The sequence below is a fragment of the Trichomycterus rosablanca genome, chromosome 1 (assembly GCF_030014385.1).
Source record: "Trichomycterus rosablanca isolate fTriRos1 chromosome 1, fTriRos1.hap1, whole genome shotgun sequence".
In the NCBI taxonomy this organism is placed as follows: Eukaryota; Metazoa; Chordata; class Actinopteri; order Siluriformes; family Trichomycteridae; genus Trichomycterus; species Trichomycterus rosablanca.
This window is the reverse complement of record NC_085988.1, coordinates 39,963,120-39,983,509: the sequence shown is the minus strand read 5'-3', so window position 1 is coordinate 39,983,509 and position 20,390 is coordinate 39,963,120. Positions and strand designations below refer to the sequence as shown.

At 38.3% G+C, this 20,390-nt stretch overlaps 1 protein-coding gene across 6 annotated transcripts in view; it reads right to left on the bottom strand.

Moving 5' to 3' along the window:
* The window catches only part of srpk2 (SRSF protein kinase 2), an 89,673-nt gene that overhangs the window by 62,670 nt on the left and 6,613 nt on the right, over window positions 1–20,390 (bottom strand). The window lies entirely within an intron of this gene.

Below are 20,390 nucleotides of genomic sequence, written 5' to 3'. Positions count from 1 at the left end.
TACACATATTGAAAAGTGCAGAGTGAGAAGTTCTATAAAGGGCATTCAAACAAAACAGTGTAACATAGCTTAGGTAAATTGCAATGCAATTCAGGGCTGCACACAATATTGCTTATAAATTGCTGATTACATTACTGCAGATGAAAATGCAGAAGTGCAGAAGACTGCAATAAGTAAATGAGCATCATCATAAACCACTATTATATTGGAGTTTTTTGATAAACTGTGGTGTGATGCAATAATGCACAAATAATGTTAATTAAATAAATGCAGACCAATCAGCCTTGTTTAACAATAATAATAATTTTGCACAGCACAGTATTGCTTGTTATTATTAGGTTGGGATATTATTTGCTGCCCGACTATCCACGTGTGTGCATAGCTTTGATGCAAGCAGCACCTGTGCGCCTTTTGTGCATTTGGTGGATTAAAAGATCCATCCACTAGAGAAAAGATCAATGCCAAAGCCTCATGACCGGTACAAAAAAAACTTAAGTTATAGCTCTACCAGAACATAGTATTTGGTGGGGGATTTAGTAGCTAGTCTTTTAAGTCAGGAAAGTAAATCTGCAGAACAATGGAGATTCATACAAATACAAAAAAGCTTTAAAACCTTCCCATTGATGTGAGTGTTTTAATAAGCTGGGTCTGAAATCAAATATACTATATGGCCACAAAGTTGAAAACATATTATTTGGTTCTGTTAGCAATGGAAACACCCAAACTAAGTAATAAGGAGCGATGTCTGCAGCTACAAAGCTTTACTGTCTATTTATACAATCATCAATCGTGTAGCTTTCAAGTGTGATACGAATATCTGGGTTTATTTTAAAAAAACACAGAAAAAGTGGTATTTTACCATCCAATCATGAGTTTCATCAATTAACACAGTAACGGCCGTCCACATAATGAACTAATCCATCCTCAATGGCACTCATTGTCTCAAGTTGCAGAACCACAATATGCAATTTAGTGGTTAGAGAGAGCATTTCTAGTACTCGCTTTGACCTGAAGAACATATACAGTTGGGGAAATATGCAAATTCAGTATAGACTAGAGAATGGATTGTTGCTTATTGCTTAGAAGTCATCAATTGACAAAGACAGTTAAAATACTTAATATTGAAATATAAGCATGAACAGTTAGTAGCCTATTGAGGTAATAGTTACTATATGTGCCCAAAAGGTGCTCGGATGGCCCACTACCACTGGGATTTGAATCCTCAGCTGTTCTATGAGATGGTTGTGAATCTACATACAGTTGTGATTTATTATGTCTGGCGTCCTTTTCATAGTGTGTTACTGCATTGCGTTCCGCTACTCCGGCGAAGCCAGACCCAGACGACCCTGACCATGATAAAGCAGTGAGAAAACTTGAATATAAGAGGACATACAGTATCTAGCTAAAGCATGTTTAGTAAAATGTATTATACTTTAAACTTAATCTGGAACCTTACCATTTATTTGAACATGTAATTTTATAATTAAATGGTTCATAAGTGTGATGTTACTTTTTTTTCTATTTATTTATGCATTTTTTTTCTTCCATTTTCTTCCAATTTAGTGTAGTCAATCTGTCTTCCGCTGCTGGGGATCCCTAATTGCATTTGAGGAGTGTATGTTGCTGCTCACACCTCCTCCGACACGTGCGCAGTCCTAGAGGACCCCTTCTTTTCGCCCATGCACTCTGCACAGATGCCTCTATCTGCTAATCAGGGTCCTTGCACAGCGTTTGAAGACCCCACCCACATAGTCCGGCCATCCCGCCCTCTAGCAGACACGGTAGCCATTTAGTGTCTGCTGCAGGCACTGCCAATTATGCCCGCTAGATGGTGCCCAGCCGACCGGTGGCAATGCCGAGTTTTGAACTGTGGAGTTCAGAATCTCGGTGCTGGTGTGTACCGGTCCATGGGTCATTCATTACTGGGTCGCACAAAAAGAATAAATAATTAGAGATAGCTAGAAGAGCAATTAAATTTCCAATACTCTTCGGGTTATTGTCCCCAATCACCACTAGGTGGGAGCAGCGTCTCATTGCAGTGAAAAAAGCTCAGGATTCACACTGATTTTCCATTCCATAGTTATTCTATTTTAAATCCCCCCGCCCCCACCGGTCCGTGAAATGATATCTTATATGAAACTGGTACGTGGTGCAAAAAAGGTTGGGGACCGCTGTGCTGGCGGATGATCCCGCTGCGCCACTTGGGCGATCTTACCTTTTAACACAGTTTGTTTGATAGTGTTAAACTATGGAGCTCAAACGCTGCCATAAGTATTTGAATCTGAATTTTATACATTTGAAATATTTCAATCTGAATTTTATACATTTGAAATATTTCAATCAGAATTTTATACATTTGAAATATTTCAATCTGAATTTTATACATTTGAAATATTTAATGGCGTAATTTATAAATTTGAATTTTAACAATGCTTTTTTTGTGATTTGAACTTGTGAGGTGGTGAAATTTGCTGTTGAAAAAATGTCATTTCAAAATTACAACTTGCAATTTTCAGATTTTAAAAATTCTGATAAAAAAAATTCAGATCTCTCAGATTCAAATCTCAGAAATACGAATTCAAGCTTGAAGTGAAACATCCGGGTATCCCAGGAAAAGTAAACTATCCAGAGCGATCGAACGCAGCATTTAACCAATCACAGCGCTGCCTCACCTGCGTTCATGTCTGTGGAGGAGAAATGAATCCCAATGAGGTAAGTGCATCCAAAGTGTCAACCTCAACTGACCAGATGAGTCGAACCAGGTGTGTTAGGTAAATGAGGTAAAGACTGAACTCTGAAGTGCTATACGGCACACCAGGAAAGAAGTTTCACAACATTTCTGAACTCCCCGTTTTAATATGTGCAAGCAACGGAATATCCATGCCTTCCTAAACTCAGACCAGCTCATGCCAAGCAAAACTCTTAGCTAACCACTACCAACAAGCTAGCTAACGCTAACTAACCTTACCCCGCGCGTTATCACGCCACCAGCGTTACATAATGCAAAATATAAAACTTGCCGTAAAGCACGTTGAGTATTTACCAGAACTATAAATAATTAGCTGACTGTGTGGATCTGAAGAACTTTGGATGCACTTTCCTCATTGGGATTCATTTCTCCTCCACAGACATGAACGCAGGTGAGGCAGCGCTGTGATTGGTTAAATGCTGCGTTCGATCGCTCTGGAAAGTTTACTTTTCCTGGGAAACCCGGATGTTTCACTTCAAGCTTGAATTCGTATTTCTGAGATTTGAATCTGAGAGATCTGAATTCTTTTTATCTGAATTTTTAAAATCTGAAAATTGCAAGTTGTAATTTTGAAATGAAAATTTTTCAACAGCAAATTTCACCACCTCACAAGTTCAAATCACAAAAAAAAGCATTGCGTCACCTTCCTAAAATAATGGCCTAAGTCATTTTTTCAGGTTTTTCAGGAAACACAAAAAACTGAACACAATGGAAATAACTTCATGGGCTGGGTAGAGTTTTGTTCTGTTTAGAGCAGCTGCCATTTTAAAAAAGCATCTAAAATTGCCTAAGTCATATTGTCTTTTGACTTAGGCAAAATAAAATTGCCCAAGTCACACTCTTGACATAGGCCATTTTATTACAGGGGTAGAATCACATGATCTGTTAAACTAAGGACATAGGCGATTTTACCAGAGGTGGACAGCATGGTGAGGAGGTGATTTAGGCAAAAATATCATTTTGGTCCAAAAATGACTTAGGCCATTATTTTAGGACGGTGACGATTGTTAAAATTCAAATTTATAAATTACGCCATTAAATATTTCAAATTTATAAAATTCAGATTGAAATATTTCAAATTTATAAATTACGCCATTAAATATTTCAAATTTATAAAATTCAGATTCAGATACTTATGGCAGCGTTTGAGCTCCATATTAAACTAGTTAAATAGAATATTTTTGAATTGTTCAAGATCTTGTTCCAGGGATTTTTTATTACAACCAGAGCCAAACCTTGTAGCCATTGTACATTAAAAAAATCTCTGTGAGGTTAGGGAAATACACAGTATTCTGAACAATTAAAGTTTTTAGTTGTTTTACTTTGATGAATTTCATATGCTTGAGTGTGCCATACATGCCAGGTTCAATCATCTTTATAATAAAGGCATTTGGTGTGGGTTTTTTTTTTGGCAAGTCTGATCCTGGTGGATCCTCTTTTGTACCCAAACATGATTCTGTCACCTGTTCAAAATGGTGTACCTTGATTATTCTATAAACATTTTAAACGGATATTTTGTGGGCTGGGACCAGCATATTTACAAGCATATTTACAAAATACAATCAACTAAGTCAGCCAAAACTTGTAGTCATTTCTTTGTACTTTTGTCAGTTACATAAAGGCTCGAGAGTATTAACCAATTTCAGATTCTTGGTTTTATTGCACTTTATAAAATGTCCCAACTTCTCCGGCAATGGTTTGTATTTGAGATCATATCACCAGGTCTAAACAGGGCTTTAGGTAACAGGACATCCAGTCTGCACCTTTTTTACACTCTTTCACTATTGCTCGCTCTCCATCATGAGCAGTGGAAGTAGGCCACATAAAGATAGCTAGCTGCACACAGCCTTGACACCTGCTCCAAAAATACCAAAATGAAAAAAACACAGAGACACAGTCAAACTGGACCTTTTTTCTCTTTCCCTCGTCTCAGTTCTTTACCTGGTTCTCGTTCTACAGCAGCTCAGAGTGAGTGTGGGAGTATGAGTCTGTGGCTTCTTCTTATGTTTCGTGTGAACTTGTTTTTTAGCTAATCACACATCAGACGGTTGCTATAGTGATGAAGCCGGTCTATTCCAGTATATAGTTTGATACGTCACACAAGCTGTGGGGTTCCTGAAACAACCTCAGATTAGACTGCTGGGTGAGAGTGTGTTGTGTGTAGGCATAATGAATAGCTGTTTACTTGTTCTGGAACATTGTGAACATTATGTTTTATCAGTCTTTAAACGGAAATGGGGTAAAGCTACCAGCTGTGCTACAGTGGCGTTCTTAATTTATATTTTCCTTAATTATTATTATTATTATTATAATCATCATCATCATCATTATTTTATTGTTAATAAACTGTGTGTTTGTTTCATTTTTGATTATTTATAAATGGTATCAGCCTATACTATCGATCATCTTTTTAGGACTTCAGTGCTCAATTATCTGGATTGGTGGCAACATACAGTCAGTGGTCACTAACAGACTGACAAAGAAGGAGGAAAGTCTAATCCTAGTCTAAGATCTGTTGTATGTGCATCATTACAGCATGGTGGTTTTACAAGCATATTTTATTGTTTGTCCTGTTCAGTGTCAGGAAAATGCCCTTCATTAATGTATTATTAATGTATTCCTTCCGATGCCCTGAAATGGATTGGTGCCCTTGTCCAGTGTATTCCTGCCTTGTGCCCAGTGTTTCCCAGTGGAACCGGACCTGCTCCAACCTTGACCCGGATAAAGAGGTCAAAAATGAAAATTAAATAAAAATCCTTCTAATTGTCAGTCCAATGTCATATGTAAAAGGGGAGCAGATCTTACATAAAAACATTAAGTTCCATTAGAGTTGTCATAATACCAACATATCTGTGGTTAAAACCAATAACAGTAACATTAGACAGTTGTCTGCATCAATTCCATTACATAAAAAAATAAATAAAGGAATTAAACACAAGCTTCTATTCATAAATTATATAAATAACAATTTATTAACTATAGAGACCAGTTTTGCAGCCTCCTCTTCAAGTCTCTGAGCATCAGTGCTAAGTCTGTGAACCCTGAATTTATAAATAAATCTGGCAACTTCACTCCCAGAAACTAGCATTAAACACTGAAACACTACGACTAAATTCACCACCAACCAAATACAGCAAGCAGTTAAACAAAAATACATAACTGTGTAAACTCTTAAAAATACCTGTTAGATTAATCATGGACGTGTGTGATTAAAATACACATTTATTTATACATAAAGCTGATGTTAATATCCTCCCCATTTCCTATGTCCCTGCCCACAAGCAAACAGCAAGTTAGGCAAGAAAAGTCAGTGCAGGTGTGACTGTAGTATTAGAGTATTGTATTGTAATGTACAGTGTATCACAAAAGTGAGTACACCCCTCACATTTCTGCAAATATTTCATTATATCTTTTCATGGGACAACACTATAGAAATAAAACTTGGATATAACTTAGAGTAGTCAGTGTACAACTTGTATAGCAGTGTAGATTTACTGTCTTCTGAAAATAACTCAACACACAGCCATTAATGTCTAAATAGCTGGCAACATAAGTGAGTACACCCCACAGTGAACATGTCCAAATTGTGCCCAAAGTGTCAATATTTTGTGTGACCACCATTATTATCCAGCACTGTCTTAACCCTCCTGGGCATGGAATTCACCAGAGCTGCACAGGTTGCTACTGGAATCCTCTTCCACTCCTCCATGATGACATCACGGAGCTGGTGGATGTTAGACACCTTGAACTCCTCCACCTTCCACTTGAGGATGCGCCACAGGTGCTCAATTGGGTTTAGTCCATCACCTTTACCTTCAGCTTCCTCAGCAAGGCAGTTGTCATCTTGGAGGTTGTGTTTGGGGTCGTTATCCTGTTGGAAAACTGCCATGAGGCCCAGTTTTCGAAGGGAGGGGATCATGCTCTGTTTCAGAATGTCACAGTACATGTTGGAATTCATGTTTCCCTCAATGAACTGCAGCTCCCCAGTGCCAGCAACACTCATGCAGCCCAAGACCATGATGCTACCACCACCATGCTTGACTGTAGGCAAGATACAGTTGTCTTGGTACTTCTCACCAGGGCGCCGCCACACATGCTGGACACCATCTGAGCCAAACAAGTTTATCTTGGTCTCGTCAGACCACAGGGCATTCCAGTAATCCATGTTCTTGGACTGCTTGTCTTCAGCAAACTGTTTGCGGGCTTTCTTGTGCGTCAGCTTCCTTCTGGGATGACGACCATGCAGACCGAGTTGATGCAGTGTGCGGCGTATGGTCTGAGCACTGACAGGCTGACCTCCCACATCTTCAACCTCTGCAGCAATGCTGGCAGCACTCATGTGTCTATTTTTTAAAGCCAACCTCTGGATATGACGCCGAACACGTGGACTCAACTTCTTTGGTCGACCCTGGCGAAGCCTGTTCCGAGTGGAACCTGTCCTGGAAAACCGCTGTATGACCTTGGCCACCATGCTGTAGCTCAGTTTCAGGGTGTTAGCAATCTTCTTATAGCCCAGGCCATCTTTGTGGAGAGCAACAATTCTATTTCTCACATCCTCAAAGAGTTCTTTGCCATGAGGTGCCATGTTGAATATCCAGTGGCCAGTATGAGAGAATTGTACCCAAAACACCAAATTTAACAGCCCTGCTCCCCATTTACACCTGGGACCTTGACACATGACACCAGGGAGGGACAACGACACATTTGGGCACAATTTGGACATGTTCACTGTGGGGTGTACTCACTTATGTTGCCAGCTATTTAGACATTAACGGCTGTGTGTTGAGTTATTTTCAGAAGACAGTAAATCTACACTGCCATACAAGCTGTACACTGACTACTCTAAGTTATATCCAAGTTTCATGTCTATAGTGTTGTCCCATGAAAAGATATAATGAAATATTTGCAGAAATGTGAGGGGTGTACTCACTTTTGTGATACACTGTAAGTATTGTAGTATTAAAGTTTGCTTTGTTTGTTGAGATAAATTATTACTGATTTCAATAATGAGAAAATAATTGCAATTTTTGTTTTCACCATTAATTACCCCCATGGAAAATAAAGTGATGTCTGTGAGAACACACTGAAAAAATAAAAAGCTGGCACTCACACAGCGTACTATCTGGGGCTTCAAATTGGCAGAACAAGTCCTGTGTGCGTGTGTGTGTGTGTGTTTGTGTGTGTGTGTGTGTGTGTGTGTGTGCGTGTGTGTAAAATGAGCAGCCAAGCATAAGTCCCTACAGGAATGAATGCTTTCTAACTAATCTGGCTAATGTTTGTTAAATTTGCAATTTTGTTCGATTTTTGAACAAATATTTCCATCACTAAAAATTCCTTTTCCAATTTTTGTCAGCCTGCTCCCAACAGATCACATTTACCAGTTATTTCTAAAAATAGTACATATGAAAATACATTGCAAAACAGAGCGGGACGAAACAGTTCCAAGCTTCTGGCCAGGTATAATTGATCACATAATTGGGGCTTGAACTTGCAACCTCTGAATAATAGGGAAAATTGGGGACACAGTCAGAAGTCATAGCGACAAAATGTTTTAATGAAATAACAAACCCCAGAAAGGAAAGACGGTGCAAAGTATATAGGCAATTGTGTTGAAACTAGGGATGCATCAATAACAAAATGTCTATACTTGCCGATACCAATACCTATTTAGAATACCGTTTTTTTAAACAAAAACACACGTGAGAAGTGACGAGAAGTTTAATGATAATTAAAATCCAAAAATGCACGTCAACAAGTGCGAGTGATCAAAGTGTTCTGCACTGATGTGATGAAATCAAGGAGGAAAAATAAATGAATCTGAGTGGATTTGGCAACACGAATAGCATGGATTGTTCTATAGTGAGTTGGAGGTTAATAAATATTTTTGCAATGTTGGTGTTTTGTTGTTACGTTTTGTAGAGAACGATCAGGTCAGAAATACTGTAAAACGTGTGTGTGACAGTGTATTCTGATATAAACTATATTATCCCCCTGTCCCACCTGTTTACACTCCTCTCCTGTGTTTCCCCTCACACTGTATCCTGTGTTCTCCTTGGCTGTTCGACATGTCACTCGTTCCCAGTCGCACATCTCAGATCAGATATCTGACGCAGAGCCGTAGATTCTCTCTACCGCTCTGATCTGACGTGCTAGAAAACTCGACGAGCCGGTCGGATCGAGTTGTTGGATAGTTCACACTTGGCGATCGAGAGCTGAGTTTTGATCGCCGAGCGAACGGCGAGTTGCTCCCGAGCCGGAAAATCTAGCGCCGACCAGTCGCCGAGCGGAAATCAGGGCAAAAATCGTGTAGTGTGAACTTGGCATAATGCAGCAACGTGCACTAGGCACACGGTATCGGATGTTTAGTATCGGAGTCTCGTTTGCGAGTACGATTACAAGTTAATGAGCGCGGTATCGGGCAAATACCCGATACCAGTATCGGTACTCATGCATCTCTAGTTGAAACTGTGCAAAGCCAAGCATTTTAGTGTGCAACAGTTACAAAGAAAGGTACACTCCTGTTGGTAGAAAAATATATGCTTAGCAACGCCATTATCCACAGTCACCCATAGAAAGCTTAGGTGACTTCATTATTTAAGCGCTGTGTGATTTGTACATGCAAGTGTGTGGGTCTGGTCTTTGACCTGGTCAGCCATCTGCTTTTTTGTCCTCCATGTACACAGGGCTGAGTCATCTACAGCAGTCAATATCTTCAATTCTCTCTCTCTCTCTCTCTCACACACACACACACACACACACATCCATCGAACCCATCAATCCGTAAGCGATTACAGCCAATACCTCTAGTCTTTCCTTCTCATCACACCTAAATGCTCTTAGCCTTCTTTACACTCACACATTCTAATACAGCTGCAGGCTCCAATGTGCTGTTTTTAATATCCCTTGCAGCTTAAGAGGACAACATGAAGCCCACTATAGGAAAACTTTTTGTTTTAAGAGCTTTGAAGACAGAAAACATTATCCACAAATCCTCTGACTCTTTTACCAGGCAGTTTGCCGGAACAGAGCATGTGTGCTCCCTATTGGCATAAGCGCATACTGCACTTCTTCGTCAGGGCACAGTAGACTACACAACACTACCCACCAGAAAGCTTGGGAAACAATAATGCACTATTCCTAGTAGATATAGACATATAGTATATGCTTTCTCCCAAAAAATCCATTCAGATTTGGGAAATATTTTAAGCACTGAAATTTGTTTTTTGAAGGAAATGGCATCTAAAGTATCTGTAAGTCTCTATCAGTGATACTCTACTATTTATTTTGCTAATGCCATTTGTCCATTGTTCCCCTTGAAACATTAATAAATTTTTACAAAATTTGAAATGGATGCACCTGCAATTCATGCAAGATTTGGAAATGTGTTAGTTGCCTGAATTGCTTTAAGATCTTTGCTTTAAGAGCTTCTACTGCTCATTCATACTGTTAACTGCATAAACTTGTCATTAAGCTTTTACCACTCTTGCAGAGGGACCATGCCCACCACCATCAGCTTTCAGGGCCCACCTGGAGCTGGCACAGGTTCTCTGCATTTGTCGATATGCTGGTAAGCAGCAATTGGTCCTTTTACCAGCATCAAACCGAAATGGGAGCCGTCACCACCAGATTAAGTGAATAGGCCAAAATAGTATAGCTTGCAGCTGTCCTGAAGAACAGACCACTTTAGGTCCTAATGAACCACCGGCAGAACATGGCAGAACCAACTTTATTTAAAAACCAACTTAAACAACGTGAACAACAGCAAGAAGAAAAACTGCGTCAACTAGCACACTGAATTAGACGTAGGGCCATTTGTGGTGCTTGAAAATCTGTCAGACATTGTGTATCAGGTGTGGAACAGCACCAAAAGAAGAATGGTGCTACACCGGGAAAGACTTGCTCATGCTTGCTAAAAGAGCTTTCCTTTCTCCTAATAAAGCCACTTGTTTGTTTGGCGTCTACTGGTCGATTATTGTACCACAACGCTACACTATGATGTATGACAAAAGAAAAAAGACAATAAATGTGAACACTGTGTACTCGCAGTAGCTTAAATGTACAGCAGCTAAGGTTTCAGGTTATTAGCTTAGCCCAAAAGTTAAACTTATATTCAGTTCCAAATAGTATCAACTAACATAGTAAAGCTTATGCCTTTGTACATTGTCTAGTGAAAAGATCAAATGGATGAAAGGTCAATCCCCAAATGTAAACTTGAAAACAATGTTTAGTGTACACAATGGTCATGACTTTGGGAGTGATATCATCGCACAGTCCATTACAACAGAGAAATATCAACCGCTTTTAAACGTTCATGGAGTTTTGCTTTTCTTACAATGCATGTCATAAAGATATTTTATTTAGATACTGATCTGAGTTTTAAGATAGAAGCAAGGTGGCACTAAGACTCTTTTGTACCTATACTAAGTTTTTATTAACCTAATTTAAGTTACATTATTGCTTCTTAATAACTTTTTGGGCCAGTCATGATCTCTAACAAGATTACACATGGGAAAATCTTTATAAAGGTTTAAACTACAACCTAAGCAATAAAGCATCTCATAATTTAGTTACTAACTAAATGATAAATGTACATGTCAGAAATTGGCTTACAGCTTGATTAAGTTCTCTCTGAGGTACTTCAAATCATTTGTGTCACAGGAAGTGTCATTTTGGCCAACATGACCAAAAGTACAGTGGGACCACTGAAGCAAATCTTATTAAAACTACTAATCAAAAGCTTATTAAAGTTAATAAATTTGCAGCCATTGTTGCATAAATAAGGCCATACCAAATACTAAGACATTTTAAAATTAATGTATATCTATATAATTAATTTAACTTACACATTATGCTGACTTTATGATTTGTAATGAAAAACATTGTATTGAATTTTAGACAAACACAAAATAGAAGCAAATTTTATGAGTGATCTCAGACTATTGGCTCCCATTGTATTTCTAGAGAAGAAAGGTGGTGCATTCAAACCAAAAAGCACTCCACCTAGTCAGTGGAACTACTGAATTGCTGAAGGTGGATGAATTAATGAAGGAAGATTCTTCAAATCCTTTTCAAGAATATTAAATCTTGAATGCATTTGGGAATTACAGCATGAATGAATGATTTTTTTCAGCTGCTCCAATTAGGGGTCGCCACAGCGAATCATTCTTCTGCATATTACATTTGGCACAGTTTTTATGCTGAATTCACTTTCTTACCCCCCCCCCCCCAATCTCTGGAAAGTGTAAATCTGATTTCCAAACAGTCAGCATGACATGCTATAAATAAAGTTTTAGAATGTGGTCCTCAACTCAATCAAGAATATATGGATTGTACAGTCAAATGTTGTATCTGAAGCTTGTTGATGGCTAACAGAAGCAGGTTGTTATTTTACCAATTTTTTGGGTTAGTGCTGTTTAAAAAAAGGATATTTTAATAATTCAGTCACAGACCAGTTGTGGAAATCACTGAAATCCCAAAAGTACCATGCATCCATGTTTGTAACGTATGTGAACTTTTGACTAAGTGTACTCAAACCTTTGAAAACAAAATCAGATTATAAATGAAAAATGAAAAGACATTTAAACTGTTTTTATAGCATTTTTTAAACACTAACCAAAAGAGAAAGCTTTGTCCCTGGTGCACACCCTCACAGTGAAAGCCCAGAAGAAATCTGCTAGACCGCCACCCTCCTTTTTATGGCTTGAGGTCTGTACATAAACTCAAATCAATTCTATTTATCCCGAAAGTATTAAAGACTGAATTTAAGAGAACATTTTCACAATAACAATGCAAAAAGTTGTCATTTAAAGTCAGTATCCAAGGCCTATTTCTTTTACTTGTTTAGACTAAAAACTTAACTTGTGTTTTTAGTGCATGTTAAAGCAAAGCTGTAGTCACACTATGCCTGCAGCATGCACAACCGTTTCAATCTGAAACAATAAATTCAGCCCTTAGGCCCAAGCTGTTTTAGGATCTCCTCCAAATAGAACAGATAACAGAGAGAGTCCAGAAGAAAGTGTCTTTGTGATCCTTCTGTATTTTCTTGATCATTCTCCAACAGGTGGCAGCAATGAGCATCTCCTAGTTCATGGAGGGTTGTGTTTCCCTATTTTACTATTGTTAAGAAAATATCAATTAGCTAATATGACCAATTAAATGTGTTACATGAAGCAGAATTGTAAGTATATAGACATATCACAATTAAGACTTGCTTTAGTGTTTACAAAGGTACAGACTGTGACTAAAAAGCACTATAATCCAGAAGATGTTGTCACACTTCATTATAATACAAGTGCACCGTAAACATTGTCCACAAATGGGATACAACATTTCTGTTTGAAAGCTTCAACACAGCAGAATGTTCAAATGCAGGTAGGAAATGAGATTAGTGATAACACTGCTGCCCTGCAGTCAGGGTTTAATTATTTGGGACCTGTACCAGCAGCTAGGAGAAAGTTCATATTTTTGTTGGTAACATCACTGCCACACATGTATTGCTTGCTTGGGCTTTTTGTTTTAATCCCCATGTGTGTATTTGAGTATGTGTATGTGTGTGTGTGATTATTTGAATAGTGTTAGTTTACACTTTTAGATTCAGTTGGCAGCCCTCCTACTTAAAACATTTTCCTAATACCATGGGCATCCGACATCAATCGATATTATTTAAGTTTTTTTGTACCTCCGCCAGTTAAATAAATGTTCAAATAAAATAACAAATCACAGATTACTGAACTTTTTTGGAAATGAGCCTTTTAGTAGTAACATGTCTAAAGAACATCTCTCTACTATACATAGTTTTGTTATGATGAAATTGAGGACAGTTTTGTATCATAAGCAAATTCTTTAGAAGACTTTCAGTTGCTGCAGAATGTTTAGTTGCCATTTAGACTTCAGCCTTGTCATGGCAACTTCTGCCATTTAAAATGACACAAACACTGTGTATAGCAACCAGACTCTAACTGAATGCTTCAGGGGAACAAAGTAGCAGGCAGGTTGAGTAGAAATAAGAATATATGGCTACAGTGTATCACAAAAGTGAGTACACCCCTCACATTTCTGCAAATATTTCATTATATCTTTTCATGGGACAACACTATAGACATGAAACTTGGATATAACTTAGATTAGTCAGTGTACAGCTTGTATAGCAGTGTAGATTTACTGTCTTCTGAAAATAACTCAACACACAGCCATTAATGTCTAAATAGCTGGCAACATAAGTGAGTACACCCCACAGTGAACATGTCCAAATTGTGCCCAAATGTGTCGTTGTCCCTCCCTGGTGTCATGTGTCAAGGTCCCAGGTGTAAATGGGGAGCAGGGCTGTTAAATTTGGTGTTTTGGGTACAATTCTCTCATACTGGCCACTGGATATTCAACATGGCACCTCATGGCAAAGAACTCTCTGAGGATGTGAGAAATAGAATTGTTGCTCTCCACAAAGATGGCCTGGGCTATAAGAAGATTGCTAACACCCTGAAACTGAGCTACAGCATGGTGGCCAAGGTCATACAGCGGTTTTCCAGGACAGGTTCCACTCGGAACAGGCTTCGCCAGGGTCGACCAAAGAAGTTGAGTCCACGTGTTCGGCGTCATATCCAGAGGTTGGCTTTAAAAAATAGACACATGAGTGCTGCCAGCATTGCTGCAGAGGTTGAAGACGTGGGAGGTCAGCCTGTCAGTGCTCAGACCATACGCCGCACTCTGCATCAACTCGGTCTGCATGGTCGTCATCCCAGAAGGAAGCTGACGCACAAGAAAGCCCGCAAACAGTTTGCTGAAAACAAGCAGTCCAAGAACATGGATTACTGGAATGCCCTGTGGTCTGACGAGACCAAGATAAACTTGTTTGGCTCAGATGGTGTCCAGCATGTGTGGCGGCGCCCTGGTGAGAAGTACCAAGACAACTGTATCTTGCCTACAGTCAAGCATGGTGGTGGTAGCATCATGGTCTTGGGCTGCATGAGTGTTGCTGGCACTGGGGAGCTGCAGTTCATTGAGGGAAACATGAATTCCAACATGTACTGTGACATTCTGAAACAGAGCATGATCCCCTCCCTTCGAAAACTGGGCCTCATGGCAGTTTTCCAACAGGATAACGACCCCAAACACAACCTCCAAGATGACAACTGCCTTGCTGAGGAAGCTGAAGGTAAAGGTGATGGACTAAACCCAATTGAGCACCTGTGGCGCATCCTCAAGTGGAAGGTGGAGGAGTTCAAGGTGTCTAACATCCACCAGCTCCGTGATGTCATCATGGAGGAGTGGAAGAGGATTCCAGTAGCAACCTGTGCAGCTCTGGTGAACTCCATGCCCAGGAGGGTTAAGGCAGTGCTGGATAATAATGGTGGTCACACAAAATATTGACACTTTGGGCACAATTTGGACATGTTCACTGTGGGGTGTACTCACTTATGTTGCCAGCCATTTAGACATTAATGGCTGTGTGTTGAGTTATTTTCAGAAGACAGTAAATCTACACTGCTATACAAGTTGTACACTGACTACTCTAAGTTATATCCAAGTTTCATGTCTATAGTGTTGTCCCATGAAAAGATATAATGAAATATTTGCAGAAATGTGAGGGGTGTACTCACTTTTGTGATACACTGTATGTTATATGTTAAATCACATTTATTCACACCAGCACCATTTCTGCTTAGAGCTCTGTAGTATCACTAGACGTTGACCAATAAATGAAGATTTAGATGACAAATAAGAGTCATACCAAATTTGATTTTTCCACTTACATTTTCATTGTAATCTGTTTTTTTTTATTCTAATACAATCCTTATTTCCAAAAATAAAATACAATAAAAACAAGAATCTGTGATTTTGTTTATTTTCTTGATCCTTTATTTAACTGACAAAAGAACAAAGAAAAATGCCCAAAGAAAGTGCAAAGAAATAACACATTTTGCAAATGTAAACAAATTTAGAACTTGATGACTGCAACACAATCAAAAAAAGCTTGGGACAGAGGCAAGTTTACCACTGTGTTACATCACCTTTGCTATTAATGACACTTTTTAATTAGTTGTAAACTGAGAATATTTATTGTTGCTGAAATTTTGCTTATTTTCGCTTGATACAAGACTTTTGTATAGGAGACAAATCTGGGCTGCAGACTGGCCAGTCAAGCAAACACACTCTATATATTTAAATTGTTACTGAAATAACACAATGTTGAATAATGTTATTTATGAACTATAATAAAAAGACTCAAGGTTCAAATGTGATGGCACAGTGAATTGATAGTGAATTGCCAGTTCATGGCCTTACTACAAGTCTTTGAACTTGTGGAAAAAAACCTCTCATCCAACTCAGTAACAAATGATATTTTCACTAAATGGGTATGAATAGTCATGATCCAAACCCAATTCAAACCCTTTTTTTGGAATGCATTTTTAAGAATGTTTTTATAGATGTAAAGAAATAAAGGGGACTCCTTCTAATTGCACATGGTTTTAAATATCTGAATATCTAACAAGCCCAGAGTCAAGTGTCCACATACTTTGAACATATAAATAAAACTAAATTATTAACTAACTGAACTGACTTACCATCCAAAGTGCATTCAAATGCTCATAACCTGTAGTAATACTAGTCTTAGTATCGGCTTTATATGCATGTATTGTTAAAATCTTAAGCTGCTTTAATTGGTGGAAACATGATGTAAATGTTATAAAACAACCAAAGCCCAAGAAAATATACTGGGAAAACGTAACCAAAAACCTGTAGCACTGATCTATTTTTGGCACTCTTCCATACAGCTAAATATAATCATAATTGTTAGCTTTTTAAATTGGTAATCTCGATTAATAAACTATTCATATCACATAATATAGAATAAATGATTTGTGAAAAAAAAAAGTTAAATTATTTGCCCATGATGCCCAGCACAAGCTTTAGGACCGCCTTGACTATCTGAGAGATGGTTTCAAAGATTAGTGGTGCACCCTGGGGGGGACTTTCGAATAAAAAAAATCAGACTGTAGGTTTTATACAGCGTTACATCATCCAACTATAATCATTAGATTGTCTCACTGAAAAAAAAATGCATTTGGCCTTATCTCACCAGTAACACAGCTATCTGTTCACATAAACACAATCACACACACACACACACACACACACATACACACAGTGATACAGCATGAAAGTAAACTGAACATCAAGAACCTTCCCTGCAGCCAAAACAAAGCCTCACAGTGGAACTAACAAACGGTCAATTCGGTGTAGCCAGGAACTTTGTTAGCATGAACCAAATACAGTACATGACAATAAGATACACAAATTCCATTACGTCATGCCACAGAAAACACTATTATTATTATTGATGCTTGCCTATAGTCAAGTTGCTGACATGGCGATCATCATTAATAAACAAGAATAAAAGCTCCTGTCTTTTACTGGCCTGCCATGCAAAATCTTTTTCTGTATTTTGAAAGCAACATGCTGCTATTGAACGCCTCTTAACTCTTAGGTTATTTACTGCAGTTAACTAATGTGAATAAAAAAGATTATTCTTCTTTGTATTTTTATAAGTTCTGACTATTTGCTTTTCTGTCATATATATGTGCTGTTGTTTGCACATGTCTACATTTACATTTACATTTTCAGCATTTAGCAGACGCTTTTATCCAAAGCGACTTACACAATGAGCGGAACACACACACAATGAGCGGAACACATGTCTACCTTTTGTTTTTCTGATACTGAGAATGCAAAACTGCAGAGAGATTTCATAGTCTAACCTTAACAAACAACACTGACAAGGTGAGACAGGAGTCTGAATATTTTTTAGTTCTGACTTTTACGAACTCACAGGTACAGGGTTTCTAAATAGTGCCTCAGTAATAGGGTGTGACCCACCTTGTTACAATGTGTGTGTGTTGGGGAGGGCCGGCTGCAGCAGTAGCACTGGTAATGAAATAGCACTGTGCTAAAATATTTGACTCAGCTTTGAAGCATGCTTAGAGAACTGAGCTCTGAAATGAAAGTACCTGGTGCTATTGTTTCCATGTACCACCAGCCAATGCAACTTTCTAATTAACAAAGGTACAGGCCATACCATGGATTTACGATGTAAACATGTGCTTACAAAGGCCAAAGTTGCCTTGCCTAAAAGTGTGCATTTTGTAAAGCAGTCAAGGTGCAGCCTAATTGAGTGTAAGCTTAAAAGCCAGTATTTGGACAGTACATATTACCTCTCAAAAGCCTGACTCTTTAAACTTAAAAAAGAGCAAATTCCAACAATCATTTTTAAATGTCTAGATTCCAATCAAAATGATATTCATTCAAAAATTTGTTTTGTCATTTTTTTTATTGCAGGAGGCATGGGGACCAGTCATACATACAAATATTATGATTAACATTCCTGACTACGTTATGTTCCCATGTCTCCAGCTAAAACCATGCAATCGTCTTTCCTCTCTTTTACTAAACAATTGTACCCTACCCACCACAGCTGTCTTTCTCATGCATACAGTATGTGTGTTATAAAAGACTCAAACTTTTTCTCTGTTTGCATTGTAATGCTCTGTTGTGACAATGATTTGTAAAGAACCAGATTGTCCAGTAGAGAACACAAAAATCATATGGCATATAAAGAAAGTACTACACAATAAGGGGCAGAGGCACACCTAAAAATCTAAAGTAAATCTGTATGAATACTTTCAAATGTACTTTTCAAAAGTACACACTTAGAACAATATCTTTACAACTTTTTAAATGCTCAACTCATAACTCAGCTTTCAATAAAGCTAATGAATTACTCACATGCAGTTCTCTGTCTGTAAACTTTTTTGTAAGGATCCTACAACCTGTATGTTCTTTCTCTGAAATATGTGATATATTATAATATATTATTTTACAAATCTTGCTTATGCAGCTACAAAACTTATAGAAGTATAGAATATTTATTTATCAGAAGAAAGAGAAATGTTTCCTGCCTAACGCGGTATGTGTATGTATTTATAATGTATTTATATTTTTAACAAGAAAGAAGGAAAGAGCTTTATTTGGGTGTAGCCACAGCAATTCCTGCAAAGAGCTAATTATATTTCTACTTTTACAGAAAGAGTTCTGCTTTTATTTATACAGATTCCGAAAACACAGGTCCTTACACAGGTGCTTCTGGATTTATAAATAGGAAATTATAATATAAAAAGGAGAAGAAGAACTAGTATAATGGTTTGGGCATATTTGTGCCAGGATGGCTTGCCATTTTATCTCAAGAGAACATGAATCATTTAGCAAGACAATGACCCCAAGCACACGAGTGGTTCTACCAAACAATGGTTAAAATTAATAATGTTTAGGACTGGCCAAGTCAAAGTCCTTACCTTAATCATAGAAATGTTGTGAAATTACCTGAAGTGAGACAATATGCCAAAGTTGAAGCTGTTCTGTATGGAAGAATAAGCTGAAATTTCTCCAAGCAGTTGTGCAGGACTGATCAACAGTTACCAGAAATGCTGAGTTGTAGTTATTGCTGCACAAGACAATTTTGTGGGTAGCACTGTTGCATAACAGCAACAAGGGCCTGGGTTTGATTCCCTGGCTGGTGGCCAGGGTCCTTTCTGTGTAGAGTTTGCACATGATGCTTGATGATGCTTTAGGTAATATTTATGCCGAAGTTTTGAAAATTCTAAAGGGTTTATAAACTTTCAAGCACCACTGTAATGTAAATACATGTTTTATCAGTGGGTAAAGCAGTAGAAGAAGCACAAATCCACTTGACTGCAGTTGCCAGAGTTACTCTAGACTTGTGTGTGTTTTCTTATTACTACTAATACTATTAATATGTACACACCATTCATTCCCTTGTGTAATGGACAGCTGAAAACCTCCTAGTGAAGAATAATAAAAGCCACCCATTTTCAGATTATTGTTCATGGTACGGTTCACATGTCAATAGTATGAGGAAGTGCTAATGTAAGGTGGCAAAAAATGTGTTGTATTGATCACATCTGTGTTTTGGTAGTATATAAACAGCAAGTAAAAGGCTGTCTCACATTGTAATGCCATGTCTCAATCTGCATTTTCCAGATAATGCAATATGTGAAGGCATGTTTTTTATCCTTAAAGGTGCAAAACATTCAAATAATTTATCACATGCAAACAAGTGAAATTGTTAATGTGTGAAGCACAATGTGGATCCACTTGTAATATGTACAATAACTCACATATTATCGTACACATGTAAAATCACATGAATATTTGTATATTCCTGTATACTCTCTCCAACCTTGGAGTAAACTGTTCGGCATGGCAATGGATGGCCTCCTACCTATATCCCCTCCATGCACTCTCTCAACCGGTGTTCCTCTGGGCTCTGTACTTGGCCCACTTCTTTTCTCTATCTACACCTGCTCTCTGGGTAAGATCATAGCCTCCCATGGCTTCTCTTACCACTCCTATGCAGATGATACTGATTCTGTCATTTCCTCCTTCAGACACACCTGGCCTGCCCCTAGATGGGACGGGAACCTGGCAGGGCACAACAAAAAATCTGGCGTGCCCCTATTAGATGGGACGGGAATCTGGCATGCAACAAAAATGTCCAGAACTTATAATGTCCAGGTCTTCTTCAAAGACAGGATTAAAAATAAAGAACTCCTCCAGGCCACCCAAGAAG